General features: G+C 37.9%; 1 pseudogene across 7 annotated transcripts; it reads right to left on the bottom strand.

Annotated features, from left to right (window-relative positions):
• LOC149567252 (pentatricopeptide repeat-containing protein At3g26782, mitochondrial pseudogene) lies at window positions 1-27,620 on the bottom strand (annotated as a pseudogene). Of its 7 annotated transcripts, none has more exons than XR_016362379.1 (6): window positions 24,207-27,620; window positions 23,930-24,054; window positions 3,156-3,222; window positions 2,499-2,611; window positions 539-627; window positions 1-277 (listed from the first exon to the last, which is right to left on the bottom strand). The product of XR_016362379.1 is annotated as a pentatricopeptide repeat-containing protein At3g26782, mitochondrial pseudogene, transcript variant X3 (transcript). The 7 variants fall into 7 exon arrangements; XR_016362382.1 differs by lacking the exons at window positions 1-277; window positions 539-627 and adding exons at window positions 20,831-21,376; window positions 21,589-21,657 and having other exon boundaries at window positions 2,143-2,978; XR_016362383.1 differs by lacking the exon at window positions 2,499-2,611.

Genomic DNA, 27,620 nt, shown 5'->3' with positions numbered 1-27,620 from the left:
GATTACAAAATACTAAATAGCTATATTTTGAAATTTTCACCAATTTTCTCAATATCTAGACAAATGCCACAAATTTCACAGATTTCTCTATCAATGTCTTAAACTTGCAGTACCCTTCTACCAAACCTAAATGTTGAGAACACTCGGTCACTTCATTGCCCACATGGATTTATTATCCCCCTTGAAATAATTTTTTTTTGTTGTTGAAGGGGAAACACTTTCAGCGTGATTAATTATAGCGTTCGCAATAACCCAATAGCATTTGTAAAGTCAGCTCCTGCATGAAGAACTTTTCTCTAAGTTTTAATAATATTAATTAGTTGAAATTTGTTAATAATTTACAAACATATGAGAATCTGATAGTATTGCTCGTTGAATTAATTATTAGGGAAAATACAATCTGTATCTCTGGAACAATTTGCTTAAAACTAAATTCAAAACTATAGACTTTTGCTTTGTAAAGTGTCATTTAAATTTTAATTTCAAATGATTGAAAGCGATTGTTTTGAAGCAGAAACAAAAATAGTGAAATACTGACCATAGGGCGAGATAGAAATTTGGTAAAACCAATGCACAATCTCTCTTCCAAGCAAGGAAAGCTTCGTAGATGCTCGACATTAGTGAAATCTACAGCATCACTGAAACATGTAAGTTTCCTCAATGATTTTATTGTGACGAAATACCGAAGAGATTAAAAATCCGTTTCTAAATGGATGCATCCAATCTAACATATGTTCGAAATACCGAAGAGATCAAAAATCCGTTTCTAAATGGCCGCATCCAATCAAACATATGTTCACCTGATGACTTCTCCACCAGATTTGAAAACAAATTCACATAGAATCATACTTGGTGCTTAGAAAGTTCTATTACTTGTCTAATGTTTTGTTTTTGTCCTCGATGGAATCTATTTTGAACTATGAACAATTTTAGAATTTTCTATTTACACTATATGTTGCTGCACACTTCTCTGATGCCTCTCTTACATAATGCATTCCATATATATAATTATAGAAATGTTATATATTCCTTGCTCGATTTTTTTGGTTCTATCTGGTCGCACAATATTGCTGACGTTGACAAAAACTCACGGCATCCGACAATGCCGAGAAGTCGCAACATTCCGACGCAAATCTAATAGGGAATAAGCCTATTGGCTTAAAAACACTCAAGGCAACCAGTCTTTAATGGCTATTTTTTAATGAAATGTCTTTTGGTGGCTGACTTTATTAATTACTGCTAATTGTAGTAAATCTTAGGCACAACACAGGTGCCCATTTTACTATTGCCATGTAGAGATGTTCAACCTAAAGCAATCGCGTCATCTTCAACAGACCAATGGCAGATCATCATATCATCAATCACGGTTACTTTAATTGAAATAAAAAACCACATTCCTTTGTCAAATGATGCCTCCTTCTAACATATTTATATATTGCTAGCTATGTAGCCAAATGCATACATTAAAGTAAATGTCATTCGTTTGTGCTACATAACCTTCTACACATAAAGAGAAAAGAAACAGAGACAGATCTAACAAAAATTGTGCGACATATCATCTCCTGATCAGAGGGTAGTGACTTTGTGTATTCATGCAACTTGCAAAAGCTGTAGTTAAGTAAATTAAGAAAACAACTAAAAATTTGTATGCAAATGATTTGAGTTTGGAAATTTTGATATCTTCAAAGCCTTGTCGAGCTCATGAGCTTTTGCAGGTGGATCTTTCCCAAACAAAATATCGACATATATATATATATCAAACTCTTTTAAAGTCAACGTCTGCTCAGGCTGCAGAGACCACATATGGTTGGTTGACTTATTTCAATCTTCAAATGCCTTAATCAGATAACTTCATTTCGTGGTAGATTATATGTTTAAATTCAAAATCAGGGATGAAAACGCACAAAAAGTGTAGATTAAATAGTTATTGACCAGATTGTGAGAAATAGCTTTCTAGGCTTACAGTGTGCTATTTCAACTCAAATGGTAACAATAGTTTCGTGGTCTGTCGTTCAACATTATTCAATTTGGTAATTCATATATTCATCCATGTATGGTTGATCTGTGTGTTTGTAGAGGTCATGACACGAAACTCTAGAAAGAGTGCATCCATCCTAAACATCAAGATTGACTCCATGAATATATCAGAGATCAAACTGAATTAGTAAAGTACCTTGGTACTCAATTATGGTTACAGAACATTTTTTTAGTAAGACTAAAACACAGAGATTCACGTGTCCCAGTATCGTGCAATAGCTATCAGATCAAGGAATCAATACAAAAGGTGAATCTGAAACACTTGTGCATGAAACCATGTTTGCAACTACGATGAATAAGAACAAAAAGATGTAGGTTGTAATTGTCATATCATGATCAGCAGGAATTAAATATATGCCTAATAGACAAGGCCTTTAATCACTATCTTCTTAAGCAACTAAAAGTTGTTCGTCTGTTGATACATATGCTGACTTATGCAATATAAGGAAAATAATGTTTACCCTGGCCTTTGAAAGCACAATAGAAGTTCTGTCCAGATTTAACACACTTGAGATCTAATGCAAAGTGATTTGCAAAATGATAGGAATTGTCTGCACCCTGGTGTTACCATTTCCTGGACAACTCAAAAAACACATCTCATATAAATCTTGTAATAAAATTCAATACATGTGTTTTCTTCCTCTATTTACATAATCTCCTATTCTAGAAACTCTTCAGTGAAGGAGGGCATATTTAGAAATTAGTTCAACTGTATTTTCATTAATAGAAAAACCGCCATCAATTAAAACACTGCAAACTTTCTCTCTGTAATATTCCGTAGACATAAAATCTTAGCCCTAATGACTATAACTCGAGAGTATATTTTAAAATGCATGGTACCATAGTCCCTTCTTAAATGTCAGCAGCTAGCATTGCCTCAGATATGTCAGCAGCTCTTTTGCTAGGTCTTTTCTAATGATTTAGACCTAATGAATCCCTTACTGAAAATACAATAACTATAGTTATCTCCCAATTTGTGAAACATAATTGTAAGGGATCAACAAAGTACATGATTGCAAGTGATAGATAAAGGACATCACATTCTAAAGCAATTATTCCAGGATTTTAACAAAGATGTCCATGAAAATCTGAAATGCACAAAGTTTAATATACTTTACCTCTAAAAGACAAGTTTAGGTAAGATTCCTCACATAATGGTCCAGTATTGTATTGAAAAGTTCGCACCTTTAGAGTCAAAATGCAAAAAGATAGTGTTAGACATGGCAGGAAATAGGATTCCTTAATATCAATACCAGAAACAGTAATACCAAGATATCACAAACGCGAGAAATATTATTTTGAAATCTGCAGAGTGCAGATAATTGAAAAATAAAAAAAGAATAGCCAAAAACTAAATTGCAAATACATTGATGAAGAAATGAAACGCAAAGTAAAAGTATGTTGGACTCTTGTGCAGCATACAGAACACTGTTTAAAAGAATTTGTCTTCTTTTTTGGGAGACTTGTGCATTTCATTAAGGTACTGGTAAACTATGTTGCAATAAATCTCCATGTCTCATTGCGTAACTTTTCCTACTATATTTCTTTGACATTGATATAAGTCTTAAGGTTACCTCCTCCTATGAGTTTTCAGTTTGCATTTTTTTTCCTATTAATTTTTTTTCTTTGCTGGTAAGACTACCAATATTTAACAATTCACAAATAGACTTTTTTAATGTACACATGTTTCATTGTTCTAATTGGAAAATAAACTCTGTTTACATGTGTTCATATTACTGGACATACATTCCCACCTCAACCAAATTTACTAGAAGAAGAATAATTATTGTCTATCTTTTTGGAAATATAAGCCCTCGTGGTGTTGAAGACAAACCCATCATCCCAACCAAAATGCAGTAAGAAAACATAAATCTCGTTTTGAAAACATTTGAGATGGATACAGCAAATTTTATTTTCTCAAAACCCTAAACCGCTTCGAGATAGCAAATGGACATAAACCCTACAACTCAAACCCCACGTATTGCTAATTTGCTAGACAAAGTGGGCATGTGCCAGCAGCAAGAAACAATTGTTTTGACACCTTGAGCAAAAATGGTACTTTCTATGACTAGACATGTAATCAAATTGAAAAGAAATGAATGGGTGCTGAAGATGAAGATTCATACAACAAATATGTGGGCAGGAGGAAAAGTGAACCAATACTGAGAGGGGACTTCCGTCCTGAATAAATATTTCAGCTCTATCACAGATAAGATGTAGGTGCAGGGGTACAAACTCACTGCAATCCTCAACTTGATTTCTTTGTCAATTGCAAAAGTCCCACAGGATGAGACAGGGGAATAGGAAGTGGCCTTATTGAAACCCTCAATAGCGCAGGCACAAGGAGGAGGGGATGAGCTGTTGAGGAGAGTAGCTCTAAGGTGACCATGCCCAAAGTCATTTCCTATTTTAGGCTAAAACTTGTAGCAAGCTCGACACTAAGCAGAGCTATCATCGAACACCTGTCCTATATGTGGAAACATAGAGAAGTTGTATACGACACGTGACAATGGATCCTGTAACACTTTTTCACCATAATTTTCTGAGCAAGAAAATGGAAAATACCAATGAAAAAAGAGGAATTTAATTTAGAAAATTCATTTTAATAGAAAATATTACAGCAACCTTAGGATAAATACAATGTTTTGTGAATTTCATGCTCTCCCAACCAGGGACTCATTCAAATTGGAAATTCGAAAACATTAGTCCCTGCCATAGATGGCAGGAACTAATAATTAAACATATTCACAGATCAAGAAGAATGAACATTAGAGTTCGAATCCAAGGACAAATTTGAGCATAATTAAAAATCAAACCTTTGCTGAGTTGCAACTTATTCCCTCCCTTACCATCTGTCGACCAAGCCAAGATCCGTATAACAGACTAGCACACTTAAGTAAAAAACGATGAACCAGAAATGTCAAGTTAGCCAGAAGTATCAGGAATTTAAACCCATGTGGGGTTTACAGACTTCCTCTGCCATGTATTTTCTGAGGTGTTATGCTCCATGTCGTTAAACTTTGATTACTTTCCCTCATCTGAGATCTTTGGATGATATCTCAGACCCATCTAATTTAAATAAACACGAGAAGTTCACGAGTTCTATGGATTTTAAACATTTACTCAACTCGAATGTAGGTTGCATACAGTGAAACAGGGTTCCTTGGGGATTAAAATTTGTGTGACCTAGCCATTCGATTTGATGATTATAGATCATTGTAAATGCTATTAAACTATTCCTTTGACCCTTATTGTCATGGTAAAATTGATATAACATTTTTGTACAAAATTGGTGCAAAATGGATTTATGTGGGTGCCAAAATCATGGATTTGTTTAAAATGGAATCAATATGAGTTGATTTGTGCTCAAACTGCATGTTTAGCTAGCTGGAGTGGATCTAAAAGCTGTTATTTAAGTCTGATCCATGCATTATTCATGAACTGTGAAGATTAGTTTTCTTTTTTGGAAAATCAGGTCGACAATAGATTTGAATGACTTTGATTCAGTTGTTTGGTTTTGTATAAAAGAAGTTAATACTACTCAATTGTTCTTTTTCTTGCAGATTCAAATGTAATGGACTAAGGAATGAGGTGGGCGAATACAATTTCAAGGCTTGGAGCAATCTGTCCAAAGAGAAGGGTACTGAGACATGATACTAGAAATGAAACCTTGCAAAGCATAGGGTTGATTGCTACATCTATAAAAGAGGTTAAAGACTAAGAAGATCTTTCATTGGTTGGAGACGTGTTTCTAATTGCAAGAGATTAAGTGAGGCTACTTGTATGGAAGGCTATACATGCCAAAATCAGTACATTTCTGATGTTAAAAGGTAGCGTGCAATTTTGTGCAATGAATAACTACTTGTTGATGCGAGTTTTATATCACTACATAACATATTAGTAATTGGATATGCAATACGGAATATCAAACATACAATTCCTCTCTTGAAAAGTTAATGCTCATGGGATATGAGAATAACTCCAATGTTCCTTACACTTGTGGATACTCACATCAACATTATCTAGTGCTAGAAGGAGGGCCTGAAAATTTATTTTGAGGATTTGTTGGCATTCAACTATGAAGAAGAATGGTGCTTCCTAGATCAAATCAGCCTAGAGCAACTTGGAGAACACTTCAAGATCATATTGTAGCAAGTTTGTGCTCAACCGCTTGGGAGGAAAGTGAGAACACTAGAGAGTACTTGGACACCATTGACGTGCTAAATCAAGAAGAAAGGAAAGCAAGAGCTATTGAAAGGAGAATTCAAAGGAGGTTGGAACGTCAAAGAGATTTGGAAAGGAAGCTTGAGAGAGAAAGGAAAGCACAAAGGCAAGCTCAAGCTATTGTTGAAGAAAACTCAAATTAGAAAGTCAATCGAGTTGGGATTATTTTCAAGCTGGATAAAAAGATTGGGTCTTTTCCCCTGAAAGATTTGAGAGACTGATATCTAATAAGAGGCAGAGGATACTGAGAAATACACCACACCAAGAAGAGGACTTACTTGTGTTAGAATTTCACAAGAAATCAAGGAATCGTTGGGTAGCTGATACCTCAGATTTAGCTAGCCCCTCGAGTAGCCAACTAGTTCAGGCTCAAGCTAATCCACCAGTTCAGGCTCAAATCAATCAACCAACAATGGCTCAACCACCATGGATTTGAAACAATGCCTCACCCATTTCATTCCAACAATACCATGATCTACCGAAGAATCTGGCAGTATTCTGCTACAACTTTTTTGTCAATGACCCTACTCGTACAACAGAGGAGCATATCAAAGTGTTTGAAGAGGCATTGTGCAATAGAAGAATTCAAGAGGAGGATGTCACATATAGGCTTTTCCCTTATTCATTGGGGGAAGAACCTTATTACTGGTTTGTCAATTTGCCAGCATCATCAATAATGGGATGGGTTCAACTCAGAGAAGCCTTTATTGCAAAATTTGGCATGCCCACCACACCACTGGAGTTACATAGAATGTTTGTGGGCATAAGGAGACATGATAGAGAGTCAATAAGTTCCTTCAATGACCATTTCCATAAGGCTTACACGAGATTGCAAGCCCCTTACACAATGACGGAAGCTGGTGCATTGGAAGCATACTACAATGCCTTAGACAACCAGACATCTATGTTCACAAGAATGGTGAATCATGCTCCCACAAAACTGACTGAGGCCTACACTAAAGAAATTGAGATAAGGAAGCAATTGGGCCGACAAGGAATGGAACCCCAAGGTGCTAGGTATCCAACTAATCCAGTTCCACAGCTTGCATACCAGGCACCTACAAATCAGTTGGTGGTACATCTGAGGCCTCCATTATCTCAAGCACCACCATCAGTGCTAGTTTATCTGCAAGGTGCAAGTTCCTCCACAAGAATGCAAGAAGAAAAAGATCAGATGAAGGAATTGATTGACCAAGTCAAGAAGCTGTCTACGGAAGTCACCTATTTGAGAAACCAGAACAATCAACTCCAAAGTTCCCAAAGAAATAATCAAGGGAATAATTACCAAAATCAAGGTGAAGGTTATCAAGGAGGGTATCAAAGAAGTCATCAAGAAGCTGGATGCCAAAGGAACTATCAAGATAGAGATTACCAAAGAAATAACCAAGGTGGTGGTTATCAAAGGAACTATCAAAACAATAACTATCAAGGTAACAACCAACCACAAGACCAAGGATACAACAATCAGTCTAACCAGAAGAGGACTTGGAATACAGGCCCAAACAATGGAAATGTGGTGTCACCACTTGATAACCAAGCTCCAGCGGATAGTAGACCGGTAGACAGGATATTCTTAGCTGATTCCACCATGTCCAAATATTGCAGATTCCATGAGACTGATCAACATTCAGAGTTAGGATGTGCAGAATTCAAGAGAGCATCTAACCCATTTCAAAACACAATAGATGATTCGAATAATCAAGAAGACGTTAAGGTTACGGGGTATGAGATTGTCCCATCCCCAGGATATGATCAATGTTTGACTTTTGAGAAGTTTTCATTTCCTCCAAAATTTGAAGCATATGAAGAACACCAAGGGAGATTTCCTCCCGAGTCAGTAAACGAGCTAGTTGATGAGGTAATGGATCATAAGGGATATAGCAATGGGTCGGATTTTTCTTTCCCACCTTTGGAAGACACTGTTCTAGATCAAGGGGTGGGAACCAAACATTTCAACAACCGGTTAGCAATGCAAGGTTCTATCACAGGAACAATAAGAGAAATGATGGACCCTTCACATCCTCCATACCCCCAAATAATTTCAATATGCCTCCACACCCCAATGCGAGTAATGTACCAATGCTTCAAGGGATGTGCCTGAATACAGACAAGGTAACCATGGTAGTGGGAATGGAAAATAGAGCTTTCAACAAAACACACAGCAGAACAATCAAGGTACCCAAAGAATGCAGAATGTCCAGTCGACACGAGAAGCAAATAGAGGAAGAACTGGAAACAATGCCGTGAACAATGAAGAGTTGAAAAGATTAGGGCAAAGTGTGACAGAGGAGATGATGAAGGTTAAAATCAATCTCCCTTTGTTCAAATTATTGAAGGTAGCGGAGATTAGAGATACGTTCCTTGATAGTTTGAAAGATAACAAATCACAAGGATCTCACACTCAAGGTGCAACGACACATACTCAAGGGAGGCCTCCTCCCAATTCGGTACATGTGATCCAAGAAACTCCAGGAGTGAACATGACAAATTCATCTCAAGACATTTCATATAGAGAGACAGGAAGTTCTACACAAGAGATTGCATATGGCAATATTAGTGAATTCAGTAGACAGTCAGGGCCTCAACTAGTATATGTGGCTCAAGGTTCAACGCCGGTAGAACAACAAACTCAAAGAAGTCAAGACCCGGTAAACAATAAGGAAAAAGTGAAGAAAGAAGAGGTTGCTCAACCAACAGATTTCGGAGTGAAGCCAAAGCAAGTACATAAAACACCCATGGTGTACTATCAAGGAAAAGATGAGCCAACCCCATTCTTGCTATCAGTAAGGATGTGCTTGATAGATTCAAGAGCATCAAGTAACGTCATGCCTTTGAACATTTGCAGAAGTTTAGGAATCATGCCTTTGGGATCAAACAAAAAGGTTACCCAATTGGATAAAACAAAAGTGCCAGTATTGGGTGAGCTACACAACATACACGTGCAGTTGGCATTTGATCCAAGAATGGAACACATGGTAGATGTGGCCAATATCTATGGATTGATCCTAGGTAGAGATTGGGCTAGAAGATTGAATGGATATATGGCAACTGACTTTTCTCACATGTGGCTCACGTGGAAAGGACTAGCCAACCAAATCAAAATTGATAGCACCCCAAGGTTGAGATTGACAGTCACAGAGTATGGGGAACCAAATGAAATATTGTTTGTAGAAACAAATATGAGCAAGTGTTAATGAACATCATAAGTGAAGGAAGGGATTCCACTGAGATCCTGATTGAGTCAGATCCAGATGCTTCATCCAACGAGCGTGAAGGCATGTTTGAGAACTTCAAGAACTTTGTGACTAGAATTGTGCAGCAAGGAATGGAATCAGGTAACCAAACGTCAGTGAGGGTCTTATTATTGCCCAACTGGTATAGAATCCACAGTGCATTCGATTTGCAATAATCTTGCTCCTTGTGTACAGTGGCCTTAGAACAAGTGGAAAAGAGAATCCCAGGGGCTCTAAAACGAGAAGATCAACATGGTAAACAGAAGGTTGAGGTTCAACAAGTTGATGAACCAGAAAGTAGTAAGATGGGTGAAACAAAGAACCAAATCACACCACCCAATCCGAAAATAAAAGGTGATGATGAAATAGATGAGTCGAAGAATTTCCAAAAGGAGAAGTATCAAGAAAGTAGTGGAGTATGGACGCTAAGGTTCGATGGTTCCAAAACTAAGCATGGAGCCGGAGCCGGATTTGAGTTAGTTAGCCCAACAGGGGCAACGTATTTGGAGGCACATAGATTGCAATTCCCATGCACCAACATTATGGCAGAATACGAAGCATTGATTCTAGGCTTGTTGTGTGCTATCAGGAAAGGTGCCAAAATACTTCATGTACTTGGAGACTCCTATTTAGTAATTGAGCAGATAAAACAAAAGTTTGCCTGCCATGACAAAAGATTGAAGAGATATAGAAACAGAGTCTAGGATTTGATGGAGGGCTTTGATGCCTTCAATATCAAGTTCAGCTATAGAGCAAACAATCAAGGGGCAAATGCCCTCGCACAGACTGCAAGCTCACTAGCAACAATTAAGTTGGATGGATTGAAGAAGTTTAGAGTTGAATTGGCATCAGTTCCATCGGTACTAGACAATGTCAAGAATTTCCAGGTGTTTGAGGATGATAGACATATCCTCAAGTTCTTGACTAACTCAGATGTCTTCACTACACAAATCATTGATGGTGAGGTGGATGAAGATGCAGAAATTGATGTAGAAGGAGTGATGAGCTTAAAGACCAATACTATTCCAAATGGAATGATTGAATTGGAAAGAATATTCGACATGGACCAATTCCACCAAACGCAGTATCAACCTACAGGAGGTGATGAGTGTGAAAAAGTTAATTTGGGAACAGAGGATTGTCCCAAAATTGTCCACATTGGGAAAGTTTGCACACCTAAGGAGAAAGCGGACATATTGAGTTTGATGAGGGAATTCCCTGACGTGATTGCTTGGGGATATGAAGATTTAAAAACATATGATCCCGCCATCATTACACACACAATTCCACTAAAGGAAGGGAGTAAGCTATTCAGGTAGCAACAAAGGCCAGTCAACCCTTTGTTAGAACCATTGATATTTCAAGAAGTAAAGTTGTTGGATGCGCGAATCATCTTCCCAGTAAGGCACTCAATGTGGGTTGCCAATCTTGTCCCAGTCAAGAAGAACAGAGAGATAAGGTTATGTGTTGATTTCAAAAATCTTAATAGAGCATCAGAAAAGGACAATTATCCGTTGCCATCACTGGGCGAGGTTTTGCAAATTGTAGAAGGAGCTAAAATGATGTCATTCATGGATGGATACTCAGGATACAACCAAGTGATTGTTGAGGAGGAAGATAGATTGAAAATAGCCTTCACCACGAAGTGGGGAACATTTGCATACAAGGGGATGCCTTTTGGCCTGATCAATGGAGGCACAACATTTCAAAGAGCCATGGATTATGCTTTCAAGGACTTAAAAGACAAATGCATTATCATTTACATGGATGCCATAACGGTTTTTTCAAAGGACAGAGAGGATCACATAATGGACTTGAGGAAAGTTTTCACAAGATGTAGAAGGTTCAGAGTTTTCTTGAATCCGAAGAAATGTATGTTTGGAGTTACCGAAGGAAAACTTTTGGGACATGTGATTTCAGAAAAAGGTATTATGATAGATCCAGAGAGAGTGGAAGCAATTTCCAAACTTGGCATACCAGCTAGCAAAAAGGAGCTCAAATCATTCTTTGGAAAGATCAATTTCGTGAAGAAGTTCATATCTGCATTTGCTGAGATTGTGAAACCAATGAATGACATGTTAAAGAAGGATGCAAATGTGGATTGGACTCCAGCAGCGAACAGGGCATTTGAGAAGATAAAACATGCTATTATCAATGCACCAGTCCTCGTAAGCCCGGATTATGAGAGGCCATTCAACATATATTCTTTCACCTCTGATCACGCATGTGCGGCCATTTTAACGCAAAAGAATAAGGAAGGTGAAGAGCATCTGATTACATTCATGAGTGCACCTTTCAGGGAGGCTGAATTGAACTACCCAAATGTGGGAAAACAAGCTTATGCCTTGGTGAAAGCGGTAAAGAAGTTCAGGCATTACATCTTGAGAAGCAAAGTACATGCAATTGTACCTAACATGGCAGTGAAGACTTTGTTGATGCAAAGTGAGCTTGGAGAAAGAAGGGGCAAGTGGGTCGCCACTATTTAGGAATATGACATAGAGATCCAATCGATGAAATTGGTTAGAGGACAACAATTCGCGTAGACCATGGCATCAGAGGGACCCGGACTTGTGTAGCAAGTTTATGAATTGGAAGAGGTACATCCTGATGAATGGTATCAGGACATAATCAACTATCTTTTAAATCACCGATGCCCTTCACATTTGAACCCAATGCAAAAGCGGGCACTAAGATCCAAGAGCAGAAGATATATGCTACAAGGAGCAGTATTATACAAGCAGAATCATGAAGGGGTATATTTGAGATGCGTTGGAAAGGAAGAAGCCAGGAACATTTTGGAGCATTTTCATGATAAATGGGGAACAGAACATGGATCAGATTTGGCCACAACACATTAGATACTAAGAGTTGGATACTACTGGCCAACTTTGTTTAAAGACACTCACGAGCATGTAAAGACTTGTCATGTTTGCCAAACTACAGCAAAGAGAGAAAGGAATCCAGCAATGCCTTTGCGGCCAATTATTGAGGTGAGACCTTTCGCGATGTGGGGACTTGACTTCATTTGTCCTATCAATCCACCTTCCTCAGCACAACACAGGTATATTCTAACCGCAACTGACTACTGTACTTGGTGGTCAGAAGCTCAAGCTTTCAAGAATTGCACTGCTCAGATTGTCATTAAGTTCTTAGAAGAGAAGATCACTACCAAGTTTGATTGTCCTTCTGTTTTTGTATGTGATAATGGTTCTGATTTCACTTCTTTAAAATTTCATACTTGGGCATTTGACCACGGGATTATTTTAAAATTTTCATCAGGATACTATCTCCAGGGAAATGGCTTAGTAGAATCTACAAATAAGAACCTTTTGACTGTGATTGGAAAGCTTTTAGATAGGAACCCAAGAGATTGGCACACACAACTAAGATACACCTTGTGGGTAGACAAAACAAGAGTTAAAGAGTCCATAGGAATCACACCTTGTCATTTGGTTTATGGATAAGATCCTGTATTCCCGATTCAAATGAAAATCCCAACTTTAAAGTTCATACAGGAATACTATGATGAGAATGAAGACAGAGTCCAAGTTAGGTTGGCTCAACTGATGTAATTGGATGAGAAAAGAGATGAGGCCCTAGAGAAATTCGTAAAACATCAAGGGGTAGTTAAACATTGGTTCGATAGAAGAGCGCAAAATAAGGCCTTCAAGATCTCTGACTTGGTCTTATATTGGTACAAAGCCCATGAAAGGAAAGGACAACACAACAAATTCGATAAACTATGGAAAGGTCCTTTCCAAATATCCGAGATCATCGAAGATAATGCATTTAAACTTAAGACACTCACTGGCGAGGATGTCCCATTGCCTGTCAATGGGCAATTCCTCAAGCATAATCTCCAAGCCTAGGACTCCGTCTGGAGCCCTTTTTGTACATAGTTAGAATAGATTTACTTTCAGTTAGTTGTTAGTTTTTTTTTTGTTCTTTCGAGTAGAGTTTTTTTTGGACCATTTGGCCCAAAGGTTGGAGTAGTTTTCCCTTTCCAGTTGTTTAAAGTAGTTTTCTTTTCAGTTGTTAGAGTAGATTTCTTTCAGTTCTTTAGGTTAGGTGTTGTGAGGGAGCTTGAATTCGATTTGCATCAAGTCATTTGACTTGGGATCTTTTAGTTTCCCTTAGTCGAAGGCAGTTTTGGTTTTGGGCCTTTGCAAGTGCAAAGGGGGGGTCCATGTTATCACTCATGGGCGAGGTGTGTAGATTTTACATTTTTGGTGACAAAACAGAGTCCGTCTTGTTCATTTCTTGAATATATTTGATGAGGTTCAGAAGTTAAAGGATGTGTTTAGTCGTTGGTCTATGGTAGGACTTGTACTAAATTTGGGTTAGACTCGATAGAAGTTCTTGAAGTTATCTCTGGCATGGTTACAACATTCTACTCACACTTACTTGCTCTGAGTTCTTGATGTCTTGAAGTGAAATTGGACTTAGTAAAAATCATACACCTGCTTCAGCACCGCTATGGCCTTCCAAACCCTTTGCAAGCTTCATTGCCTGCAAACCAAACAAAAGATTGAAAAGAAAAGAAAAAAGAGAAAATATCATGAGAAAAGAAAAAAGGCAGTATCAAAGTGGAAAATAAAGATGAGATTTGGTTCAAGGGTGTGCAATCATCTCTTCTGGTGCTATAAAAATAATCACTAAAGGTAGAACTGTGATTGTGGTGCCACAGCGATAACTCCGTCAGGGCTATAGACACCTGACTGGCAGCGGGGCTCTCTCCAGGTTGCTTTTGAAGTAAGGATATTATAATAAACTAAGTTTGATGGATCTAAGAGATTATCAAGTTCTTGTCGAGCGGGGAATAAATCATTTGCACACACGTGAGTAACTTATGGTCAGGATGCTTAAGTTCAACTTGAGAGTTCTTTCCCTTGTTGAGTGCTCGTCCTTAAGTAGGTTTTTGGGTAAGCCATCCTGAAATTTTTGTTTTAAGTTATTTTATTCTTGAAACGTTCAGGAACATTTCACCCGTAGAGTCACTAGATGTTGTGAGGTTTACACACCATCGCCCCAAAATTTTGGGGACCCCCTTTTTTAATCGCCTTGGCAAATTTTTGAGTTGTCTAAAAATTTTGATTTAATTTTTTTTTTGAAAATTTTGAGTCTTGGACACCTTCAAGGCCAGAAGGGAGAGGGCTAGGTTTATTTTCACCTGGTTTCAACTTGATTTTCCAGAACAACCAATTTCATCCTTAGGCCGTACAAAATTTTCAAAGAAAAACACTTGGCAGGATAAAATTGCAAAATTTGTACTTAGATGATTTCTTTTGAAAATTTGGATATAATTGTATAAATTTGGATAATTTTCAAAAAGTGAAATTTTGTTAGATTTGAGTTTTTTTGGAAAATCTTGAATTTCTTTGGTGAAAAAAATTTCTTTTGTGAAGATGAAATCAAATTGCAAAATCGATTTTAGACTCTAGAAATGATTTTATTTTTGTCAAAAATTTAATTTGCTTGGCAAAATTGATTTGAATTGAGTTGCAAAAAATTGGCTTTAACGGATTAAAATTGCCTTGAAAATTTTTAAGCCTTTAATGAAATTGGTAATTTAATACTGAAAAATGGCTTTTGGCTAGCCAAAATCCGATTTTAATGACATATTAATTGCTAAATCCTCATTAAATGGAAATATTTGGCATCTCCAAGACATTATTTACTTCCTTTTGCAATTTTGGTCTAATTGGCAATTTAAAAAAGTAAATTTCATCTTGGCAAAGTTAATATTTAGCTAAGCATTTAATTGGGGGCCAGAATTGTGCATTAATTATTGTTTTTCTTGCTCCCAGAGTCCCAGTCGACCAGCTATGGAGAGTAGGAGAGTTGGGTATAAGAGGAAACTCTTTCCTCTTTTCTCATCACTTCTCATCTTCCTCCTCTTTAGTGTTTGTTGATTTTGGCAAGGGCAGTCCTCTCTTGTTTTGGGCGAATTTTATCTTGGAGCAGCTCTTCTATCCTTGGTGGATTTTTGTAGAGGCAGATTTTTGCATTATTGGATGATTTTTCTCCTTCTATCAGGGCTGCGATTTATGCCCTAGTTGACTTTTGGAGGGCAGATTGGAGACTTTCCATTGCTAGGCGATTTTTGCAAATTCTGATTTTTGCTTGGAAGCTGTGATTTTTGCCCTAGTTTGGGCGATTTTGTTTGGAGGAGGTGATTGTGATCAGAGGTTTGATTTTTTGGGCAAATGGTGAACAATTCCGAGAGCACTAAATTCTGATTGTTTTCCAGCTAGAGCCTCAAGTTTTGCAAGGGGTTTGAAATTCTTGAAGTCTGATCCTAAATTCCAAAAGAAAGATCCGGCTATTGGTAGAAGTGACTTCTAATCATTTAGAGTTGAAAGGGTCCTTAAGGTGACTTTCTTCTTTCGTTCTTGTCTAGATATTGTCTCCCTTGGTTCTTCTTGCATTCATTGTCCACCACTTTACCATCCCGTAATAGGGCGACGAGATGAAGGATGGTAGTGCAAGCAAGAATCCTAAGGGAACAAATCCTAAGAAAGACAAAGAGGATATGATGCCCAAAACAACTTTCTTCTCGAAAATGAAGAGAATAATCGATACCAACGTCGAAACAGTAAACATGATATAGGTAAAGGACAGACTAAAGGAAGGACAATCCCCCTTGGCAAAGAAGATATACAGAACGAAATTGTACACACAGCAGCTTTTCCTCCTACATGGAATGCGCATCTAGGTTTGATCTGATCAGTAAATCCATCATTTTTTATGAAGGGAAGAGAGTGTTGGCCAATATTGGCAGACAAGCGATTGAAGAAGCATTTAACATTTCCCAGTATAAGAGCATGAGAGTAGTGATCATGGATCAGGCAGCCAAATCATTTTAGGATAACTAGGAGGCCTATTTCACACATCTAAAGCAGAATTAACTACACGAAGGAAAGAAAGGCGTAACTAAGTCATCAAAGCTTATAGTGGCAGACTTCAAATCAGAATACGGAGATCTCATTGTGCTTCTCAACCGGATCATGGGCCTAGCTCAAGGTATGCAATTTGAAAACTGGATGTACTTCATTGATGAAATTGAAAAGGGAAAAAGAAGATTTGATTGGGTTAGGATCATAAGCGAGAACCTAGAGTTGCAACTTAGAACAGTACAAAACCAAAAGCAATTCTACATGGGATCCTATTTGTTTTACCTAATTGCCAGACTGTTTAAGAGTCCAAGACTTAAGGCCTTAGGAGAAGTTGGCAAGGGACCGGGGCAATATTTGGTGCATGAATGCTATCCACAGCTTCATTTGCACAACAATAGGGATTACAAAATGTTTTGTGACGCCTTTGCCATGAAGACAGTAAGAGTACTACAAGGGACACCTGCTAAGAGACTGTCATCAGAAGCAGAAGCAAAGATAAAAAAGTTTGGGAGTTGGTTAATCCAATTTCCGCAATTCACCTACATTAGAGTAGCAGGAGCATAGTTTGTCCCAAGAGGCTTCCAAGATACCCACCCGACAAGGTAGTTTTGATGGAATTGGTTAGGCAACTTGAGCACTATGATAGAATAATGAGAAACGAAGGTAAAACAAGGATTACCTTCTTAGTCGGAATTGGCAATGATAGTTGCCCCAATCGGGCCGCCTTTGCAGCTACTGAGAAAGAATTGGAATGGTATCATCTAGGGTGGTACAGAACAAGGCAAGGATTTGATCCTAATGGTCTTATCAAAGTATCTCATGGAAATGTATTTAAACATGTTCCCACTATAAAGGACTTTTGGGCCAATGCCAAGGATGACTTTCACGTGAGAAAGCTAGCTTTCTCAAGATTGTCAGTGAACATGATGAGAGATATCAAATGGAGAGGCCTTGATATCCCCGATCAATTAGAAGATGATGGTAATGTGTTGAGAGAAGATTATGATATGGTAGAAGGAACAGAATTGAATCTAGTTGATTGGGATGATCATCAGGATCCTTCCTTGGAGGCAGTCACTAGGGTAGTTGATTTGCATACCGAGTCGTGGTATAATGAAAGATTAAGAAGGCTACGAAGACAAAGGATTCCCCTTACCTATGTGAAGATGAAGCCAAAAGAAGGTCCAACAAAATCAGTCGGACAGAAGGGTGAAGGAAGTAGCCGGCAACAGGAAACAGTTAGAAGCAAAAGGAGAGCTTTGGAGGTTGAAAAAAGTAAAGAACATTTGGAACCTCCAGCCAAGAGATAGCATATAGTTCTATCAAGAGAAAGCATAATTGACGCTAGAAGCCAAGAGGTCAATTCAAGTGATAAAGGGGCCGCGGTAGAGGTAAGCTCTAATTCAGAATCAAGTGGTTACAGTGAGAGCACCGAATATTCCCCTCTCTCAGAAAACCAACAAGGAGATGATATGGCAGTAACTAGAGGAGAAGAAGATGGGCCGATTGACATTGAGGCAATAAGTCAGGCACCCGAGGCCGCTGGTGATGTTTTGTTAATCGAACCAAATCCAAATTTGGGGAGATGCATTGCACCACTATGGTTAAGGCAAATGCTCATGTCAAGAGGCGAGGTGGTAACTGCCCTAACAGTGGAAGACATCCAAGGATTAATAGAAAAGGGTGATAGCGAGAATCAAAAGAAAATGGCAAAGACGGTGGCAAAGGTAATCAAGAGCGACAATGATGGTCACCGAAAGGTTCAGATTGCTATACCAACAGTTAATAAGGTAGTGGATGAGATTGCGGCCCAAGAATATGAGATAGTAGAACACAACTTGGGAAGAAACACAAATGATATGGAATGTGAAGAGATTCAGGAGGGTATAGCTTCAATCAGATAAAGGTTGAGGAAGGCAAATGAAAGGATCGTAAAGTTGGAGGCCGAGAACAAATATTGGAGAGATTGCCAACCCATCCAACAGTTGCACCAAGCAGCCCTTCCTCAAGATAGCAGGAGCAACCTAGAAGAGATATTAGCTCAGCTACATGAAGTTAAGGATTGGATCCATGATACATCCAAGATGGGCGAAATTTCTTGCCTTCCTTCATCTCGACATTCCGGTCATTAGTGACTGTTAGAGACAAGTTTAGATTATTTGAGGAAGAGTGGAAGGATTTCCCTCCCATCAAAGAGTTAGCTATTCCCAAGCTACAGGCATTTATTGGGCTACCAAAGGCATATTTCGAGAAGGCCAAGTTGGTTGATGAGAGAGGATTGAGTATGATTGAATCTTGGTTTGTTGCATTGAGTACCAGATATAGAACACTTGAAGAGATATAGAAGGCAGTTGCATAGCATGCCCCAAGCGTTGACACTTCCATTTCAACCATGATGAGCGATGTTGAGATGGCACTTGATTTTGAGGACATCAGAGAAGAGGGTATCAATGAGACAAGACTTGGATCGAGATTGGATGAGGTAGGAAAGGTTGCTATCAAGAAGAAACATTTGAACACCCTTTCCTCCCTGAATGCTTTCATTGGATTCACAAGAGTATGAGAGGGATCATGAGAAGACACTACAAGCAGCAAACAGCGTGATGAAATTGACGAAGCTCAAGATAAAGTACACACCTTGTCCTCCCATGGAAGAAGTCAACGAAAGGCTAGCTAAGTTCATTGCCTTAGCTAAAAGAATGAAAGAAAAAGGGAGATTTGTATTAGAAGATCATTTAATGTAAGCCCAAGTGGCAATTTCTCTTTCTTCTAGGGTAGGGCAAGTGTCTATTTCTGATTGGCCACCATTTTGGTGCTTTCTCATTGGTTGCCACTTTTACACTTTTTTCATTGGTCCATTGACGAGGTGGCATCTTCTCATTGGTCCATTGACGAGGTGGTGTCTTCTCATTGGCTGATGGAGTGGCAACCCTAATTAGGGTTTCAAAGATTCAATTTGAATCATCGGTTTTGCCTCTTTATCTCTACCATCGGTTGTACATTTTGGCCTCTATATAAGGCCATTTGCTCTCATTTGTAATGGTTGGAGAAAATTGTTGCATAAGATAATGCCAAAATTCGCTATTTCTTTCTCATTGTTGTGACTTGCATGGTGATTAAGAGCCTTTGGTATTATTGCATGGTTTCTACTTCCAAATAGTTAGAGTAAATTTCTTTTCAAGTTGTTGAAGCAAATTTCATTTCAAGTTGTTAAGTAAGAGTAAAGTGGATGAATGGCTGCATGGTAGCATTAGTAGATGTTTGATAGGGATCAATACTAGACCACTAGCATCCTAGAGGCTTGTTGGGAAGCCTTGTGTGGCAAACTAGTTTATTTTTCCTTTGAATTATTGCATCTGTGAAGGTGGAGCCGCTAGTTAACTTTCATTAGATTCAATCCCAATCCATTTGCTAGTCTTCCATCCATAGGAATAGGAGTAGGATAGCAAGAAGTTTAGGATCTAGAATTCAGAAGAAGAGAGTTAGAGAGACACCAGTCGCAAAAAACCATTCACCCTCAACCACCATCACTTTCCCACCAACATCATCTAACATTCAGAGTGAACCACCATCTCCATCATCCCACCAAAGTCCAAGTCATCCTCAATAATTTGCATAAGGCCGTCTACGTGATTACCAGCAAATCACATCGATAAAACTGAGTGAGTATCCACAAGTGTAAGGAACATTGGAGTTATTCTCATATCCCATGAGCATTAACTTTTCAAGAGAGGATCTATATGTTTGATACTCCGTATCGGATATCCAATTACTAATATGTTATGTAGTGATACAAAACTCGCATCAACACTACTATGTATTGGTGTGAGGAAACTATGAAATTTGGCTTAAACAATACTATATGTTTTGATTTGTTTAGTGGTTCCTCTAAAATCACATGAATAGATGGATCTTATTGGATAAGCTGTGCAATTTTAAACTAGCATACGATCTTTATAAAAATATAGATAAAGTAGCCAAAGATATCTTTGGTTGAAGCCTAATTTTTACATATGCTCATCTTAAAAAGAAGGTGAATGCTGGCTTAGAAAAACATGGAAACTATGAAATTTAAATTTAATTTAACTAACTATAATATAAAACTTCTGAAATCATTTTTTATTGTATATATCACAATAACATTCATATCAAATTTAAAATTAAATACTATTACTAATTTTTTTAAATTATAATCATTTGTTAATTTATCTTTCGTCATCTGATTTTTCAGGCTCTCTACCTTTTTTATTTCTCTTTTCTTACAAAATCCATCAATAAATGGTGTTAGAACACACCCCTTTCCACAGAGATCATCAGAAGTTCTGGAGCTTCCAACAAATCACACTTGCAGCCATCAATCTGTGCTGAAAGTATTACGGTTGGGAACTAGATTCCTCTTTAGCATTTCATTGAACATTGATATCACTTGTCTGATCTCACCTTTTTAGAAAAAGACATTGATGAGTGCAGTGTAAGCAATAGTATCTGGGATGAGGCCTCTCTCCAACATTTTATTCTGTGGCCAAAGGGCTTTCTTTGTTTTCCCCTGTTTGCAATATCCATGGATCAGTATGGTGTAAATAACATAATTGGTTACCAAATCATCTTCAGCAATGCCCTTTTTCAATAGTTGCAATACTTGTTTAGTCCTTCCCTCCTTCCAAAGACTCTGTATGAGTTGTGTAAGTGACCAGAATGGGTACAAACCCTTTTTTCACAATTTCATTCCTTGGAAAGGATACTCCACCATGCCTCACTCACAAAAGCCATTTAATATCATATTTTAAGTAACAAGATTGATTGTGAAACCCATTGATGACATCTTTTTCAGAAGCCTCTTTGCCTCTTGAAACTGCTTTGGTTTACAATACCCAGTGATCAGTGCAATACATGCAATAGCATCCGGATATAAAACCTTCCTATACATTTAGTAGGGTCAAGGCTTCCTTCACATTGCCTTGACTTCAATGTCCTTCAATAAGAGTGCTGAAAGTCACAATATCAGGAACAAAACCATTAGTAACAATTTCAGTAAAATAATTCATTTCCTCCTAAATTTCTCCTCACTTGCTAAGAGAAATTTAACAATATGTTCAAAGCATATCTGCAAGGAGAAATTTCATAGTAGATAATTTCTCTACAATATTTCCAAGCAAGTTCGGAGCAATTTAACTTGACCAACCTGTGAAGTATCTTACCACATGATAGAACAGTTGGCAAATATCCATGAATTTTCAGCTGATGAAATGTCTCTAGTGCTTCTTTTACTGTACCAGACAACAAGTAGCTCTTGCAAAATAAATTAAAAATAAAAGGAGCATAATTTCAATCTTTGAATGTTTTCTAACAAAGATTTCAATACTTCAAACTCAGAATCAATATTGTTTTGAGCCATCTTATGAACATTTATGAACATATGGCTCTTTATAGGTATATCTACCTGCTCTAACTAGTGGAAACACAACTAAAGATAGGAAAATGGATAAACTATGCAATAGTATATGGTGTGCATCCAACCTCAAAACTTGTCACTAGATCAGGAATGAACAACCTACTATGACCTCTACTAAGCTAATAAGATCAACATAGTATGCTAGTAGAATGTGGGTATGCATATAATGACTCTCTATGATGATAATTGTGATTGCTAAAGGTGTTCTGCCTCAGTTTAACACTATATCAGAAGTTCATACAATCTCTTTTCTATTCCTTTACAATGAATGATGTTTTAAGTTCAAGTACATCATGGATCATTATTGGGTTACACAGTGCAAGCATAACACGAGGAAAATCAAATCAAAATCACAAAGGAACACAAGCTATGTATACACATACACCACAAAGTATGATATCAAACAACTTAACATTCTTAGTAATTCATCCAAAACAAAAATTCATATAAAATGAAGAAATGACCATTACAAAAGCTTATAATGCATAGAATGAACCTAAGAAACTCCTTAAACTTGCAATCACATGGAAAGGAAAAATGACCGACCATTTTGGAAAACAAACTAGCATATATGGTGCTTTGTGTGTTGCCATGCTGCTTGAACAATCAAGGAGGACTACTGGTCAACAAGTGACTTGTGCAAAGTGAGCTTGGATCCCATGAAATACATTAAAATGGTGGTCTAGAGCTTGCATGAAAACCATCTGTGTTAAAAGCATAAGTATCATATTAATGGTAGCATGACATTTCTTATGCCTTGCTTAAAGTTGTATGTGAATTTGCACCCTTCTGATGAACAATTTTTATCGGCCAGAAAAGTCATTCTAGAGTAGTTGTGGCCTTAGATTTGGTCATTAATGGTGCTCTAGGTCATGCAACAGAGAGCTATGGATGTACAGTGCAAGATGTAAGAGTTTCAGGGGTCAGAAGTAAAGGATTCCTCTAATGAGGTACCCAAATAAGGACATGTTAGAATATACAATCACAAAAGGTGAACACTATGAAACAATAAGAATTCGGAGTCGTGACTACCTTTTATGAGGTGCCCAAATAAGGACACATTCAGGCTTGTATCCCAATCCAAATAATAGAATCTTTTCTTCTTGTTCCTGTTATATAAAAAATTAAAATGTGTGCTTGCTCACATTCAAACTATTCCAATCAAGGTCGAACAAAAAGTTTAGTAGAAAAATTCTTTAAACCCTAAACAAAAAACAAAGAAGCTTAAGTGTAGACGTGGCTATGGTTTGAAAGAAAATTTCATTTTAATGGTAACCAAATGGAACTTGTTCTTCACTAAAATTTTCCAATGCACAAAACTCATGAAAAATGTCTTCATTTCATAGCTCATCATTTAGAAAGCGTCCAAATTGATTACTTAAGACTTAGTAATTATAATGGCCATCTTGATACCACCAAGTACTTTCAGTACGTTCTTCATAGTCTTTGTGGTAATCATCCTCTTGGGTTCCTTATGTTACAAATCTATAGTAACCACAAATATTCCTATAGGCATGGAATCTTAGCTCTCTATGGTCACCTACCAACCCTTGTCCTTTCACTAATACGAATTTATGCAAAACATTATTACAGACATTCTTATATGCATGAAATTCAATGTAAACTAAATTGTGATTTGACTTCTATATATTATATTTTAGTTTATTTTCTCTAGCATTGCTTTAGAAAACTCATTATGTATTATTTTCAAGCACCATGCATATAGGTATTTACAATACAATGAAATTTGTAATTTTTCTTTTGTATAGTTGAACCATTGCAATTTATGTCAATATGAAAGCAAATAAATTCAAACAAAATTACATCACAATAAATTGAAAAAACCAGGTTTACAAACAAACTCTCAAGAAAGCAAGGTAAGGGATGTGAAGCAGCATTAGAAACATATACAATAAAGAAAACAAAATATACATGGACATTGACAAATTTACATACATAATCTGGTACACACAAATGTATTTCCAAAAGTTGGATGGCATGGACACAAGATATACAGTTAATACAGAAAAAAGAACCAAAACAATGACAGAGGTTCGACTAAAGAACTGTGAAGATGCTTTTCTCACCAGCTCTAAGCATTAGACTGATTGTTGGCCTCTCACACATTTCCTGTTAGCCAGCCAGCTTTCCATTGCCTTCAAGCATTCCACTCCTGCTTTTCCCATTTTCATCTTAATGATGTTCAGGCTTCCTGAAAAATAGTGTAAACTTCAATGTCAGGATGCTTCATGGTATCATAAACAGGGCTTTAAAGAATACCCCATCAATGCATACATTTGATTCTGTTAAGCAAAACAGCATGGTCAAGCTCTCTAAACACTTTTAAGAAACTGAAAACAAAACCTGATCCCTTCTTATCACTGCAATTCTGATACCCTCACTGTGCTGTGTTGTTCGTCTTTGTTTAAATGAAGTGTTCGCCAAAGGAGCTCAAATAACCAGATTTGCAAGGTGCAGAGATTCATTCCAAAGAGCTTGGAGTGTATACACACCATCCCATACAATAATGTTGATTGGAAAATCAGACCTCTTCAGGGAATTCTTCATCACCAATAATCTCCACAAGAACATTGTCCTTCTTTGAAATGATGAAATCGGTTTGCATCTCTCACGACAATTTCCCTCGCAACAATCTTGGAGATAAACTTAGTTGCAGTGTGGCAGTCAATACACATTCGAATATTCTTGATAACTCTAATAGTTGTTCCAGGGGATGTGTTTATCAATCCAAATGCAATTGCCAGCTTCTCACTATGGTGGCAGAGGAATAATTCATTTTCCTCCTCCTCCACATCATTCAGTACATGCCTTGAATCTAGAGAATACCCTATTGCCTTCATCTCCCATGATAATTTCTCCAATTTTGCATATATCTCCCGTGTTTGTGGGTGTGATTTGTCTCCTACACAAAAAGCATGTACCATTTTATGGATTTCAATCCAACTACATCCAGGTGTCTTTTTTATTTCTGTTTCTTTCATCAATGTCCTTACCTTTTGAGCATCACCCCACCTGCCCACTTCTGCATACATATCTGAAACAAGAATATAAGGTGCAGCATTTTTAGCATCCAATTCAACAAGGAGATTTGCTGTAAATGCTCCAAGCCCTACATTCTTATGTGATCTACAAGCACTCAACAAGCACATCCACACAACCACCACAGGTATAATTGGTATTTTGATGATAAATTTTAGAGCTTCCTCAAGATAGCCAGCACGGGAAAGAAGGTCGACCATGCATATATAATGATCCACTGTAGGTAAGAAGTAATTAGAGTCACTCATGCTATGAAAATATCTACAGCCCTCATCCACTAGACCTGCATGGCAGCATGCAAATAAAACACAAACAAAGCTTACACGGTCCGGGTATGTTCCATAGTGCTTCATTAGTTCAAAGAGTTTGATTGCATTGCCGCCATAGCCATGCATTGCATATCCTGCAATCATTGCATTCCATGAAACTACATCCCGTTGAGACATTTTGTCAAACAAATCCCGTGCCTTCTGTATGCTTCCGCATTTTGCATACAGGTCTATCAGGGCACTTGCAACTACAGCATCTGACAGACAACCACATTCAATAATTTTTTTGTGAAGCTTCATACCCTCTTCCAAAGCTCCCATTTTAGCACAGGTTGGGAGTATGCTGGCTAACGTTGTGAAATCTGGCTTTACACCACCTAATTGCATTTGATTAAACATTTCCAAGGCATCTTCAACAAACCCATTTTGTGCATATCCTGCAATCATCGTATTCCAGGAGACAACATTTTTTTGAGGCATTTTGCTAAACAGCTCCCGCGCCTTCTGTATTCTTCCACATTTAGCATACATATCTATCAGGACACTCGCAACTACAACATCAGAAGAAAATCCGCCTTCAGTTATAACTTGATGTAAGTCCATACCCTGTTCCAAAGCTCCTATCTTGGAACAGGCCGAAAGGAGGCTGGTAAAAGTTGCAGAGTCTGGATTTACACCTGCCAATTGCATTTGCTTAAAAGTCTCCAAGGCCTTGTCAACAAACCCATTATGTGCGAATCCTGCAATCATTGCAGTCCATGAGATTATGTCTTGTTCAGGAGATTTTTTGAATAAAGTTAAGGCCTCATCAAGATCACCATTTTCTGCATATCCTGAAATCATCGCAGTCCAGCAAACTACATTTCTCCGAGGCATTTTGTCAAAAAGTTCCCTTGCCTTTGGAATCCTTCCACATTTTGCGTACATGTCTATCAAGCTACTTGCAACTACAACATGGGATGAAAAACCGCTCTCAATTATGCTTTGATGTATATGCATACCTTGTTCCAAATCTCCCATTTTAGCACAGACTGGGAGGACCGTAACAAAGGTTGTAAAATCGGGCTGTATACCTGCCAATTGCATTTCCTTAAAAGTTTTCAATGCCTCTCTGACAAGGCCGTTTTGTGCATATCCTGCAACCAATGCAGTCCATGAAACCTCATTTTGTTGCGGCATTTCTTTAAAAAGTCTTAAAGCCTCGTCCAGAAGACCATTCTGCGCATATCCTGCAATCATGGTATTCCACGAGATCAGATTTCTTTGAGACATTTTGTCGAAGAGCTCGCGTGCCTTCTGTATTCTTCCACATTTCACATACATCTCTAGCAGCGCACTTGCAACTACTCCATTTGACAAAATTCCGTTTTCCAATATACTTCGATGGATCTGCGTACCCTCTTTCAAAATTCCCACTTTAGCACAAGCTGAGAGGATGCTAGAATATGTCGTGGGGTCTGGCTTAGTACCTTTTAATCGCATTTGCTTAAACGCATCAAAAGCTTTTTCAAGGAGTCCATTTTGTGCATATCCTGTAATCATGGCAGTCCATGACACCACATTTCTCTGAGGCATTTTCTCGAAAAGTTCCTCTGCCTTCTGCATACTTCCACATTTGGCGTACATGTCTATCAGGGCACTCACAACAACAACATCATATAATAATCCGCTCTCCAATATGCTCTGATGGATATTCATACCCTCTTCCAAAGCTCTCATTTTGGCACAGGCAGGGAGGACGCTGGCAAAGGTGTACTGATCAGGTTGAGCATCTGTTCGTTGCATTCGAAGAAAGAGCATCAGTGCCTCGTGACAGTACCCATGTCTTCTGTAAGCTGCAATTATCACATTCCATGAGAAGCAATCCCGTTCAGTCATTTCGTCAAACACTTTACGAACTTGAACCAAACTACCGCATTTCACATACATGCTCATTAGTTTCTTTTGATAAAATGCATCTCTGGCAAAATTGAATCCCCTGTCGATGATGAGAGAATGGATTAGCCGACCCTCTGAACGGGTATTTTTGGCAATGCACGTCTGTAATAATTGAAAATATGTGGAAGAATATAAAGGTGGGTTGTGGGTAGTAAGCAGAATGTGCAGCGCCTCTTTTAAGCAAATCTCTGTAGTGGATGTCCCGAGATGGAGATGGTCATTGGATGACGTTGTGTGATTGAAGCGAGGAGGATTCACTTTACTGAATTGAAATGCAATCATCATCTTCCTTCTCAAAACTGATATTATGGCCATTTATTCAACTATTTCTGTATCAGACGCCATTCTCTGCTTGACAGCGAGATTATGTGGTGGGTATATCAGAAGTTCTTGGCTTGCCATTGTGTACAATTTCAAGGTTATATGTATTTTCCATTTCGTAATGTGGTGAGCTGATTTCCCAGCAATTGCATAGATCATAGATTTAAGGTTACTCTCAGCATCAGTTTGT

Source organism: Cupressus sempervirens, chromosome 3 (assembly GCF_028749045.1).
Source record: "Cupressus sempervirens isolate cs-2001-9-10 chromosome 3, ASM2874904v1, whole genome shotgun sequence".
NCBI lineage: Eukaryota > Viridiplantae > Streptophyta > Pinopsida > Cupressales > Cupressaceae > Cupressus > Cupressus sempervirens.
This window is presented reverse-complemented; position numbering and strand designations above follow the sequence as displayed.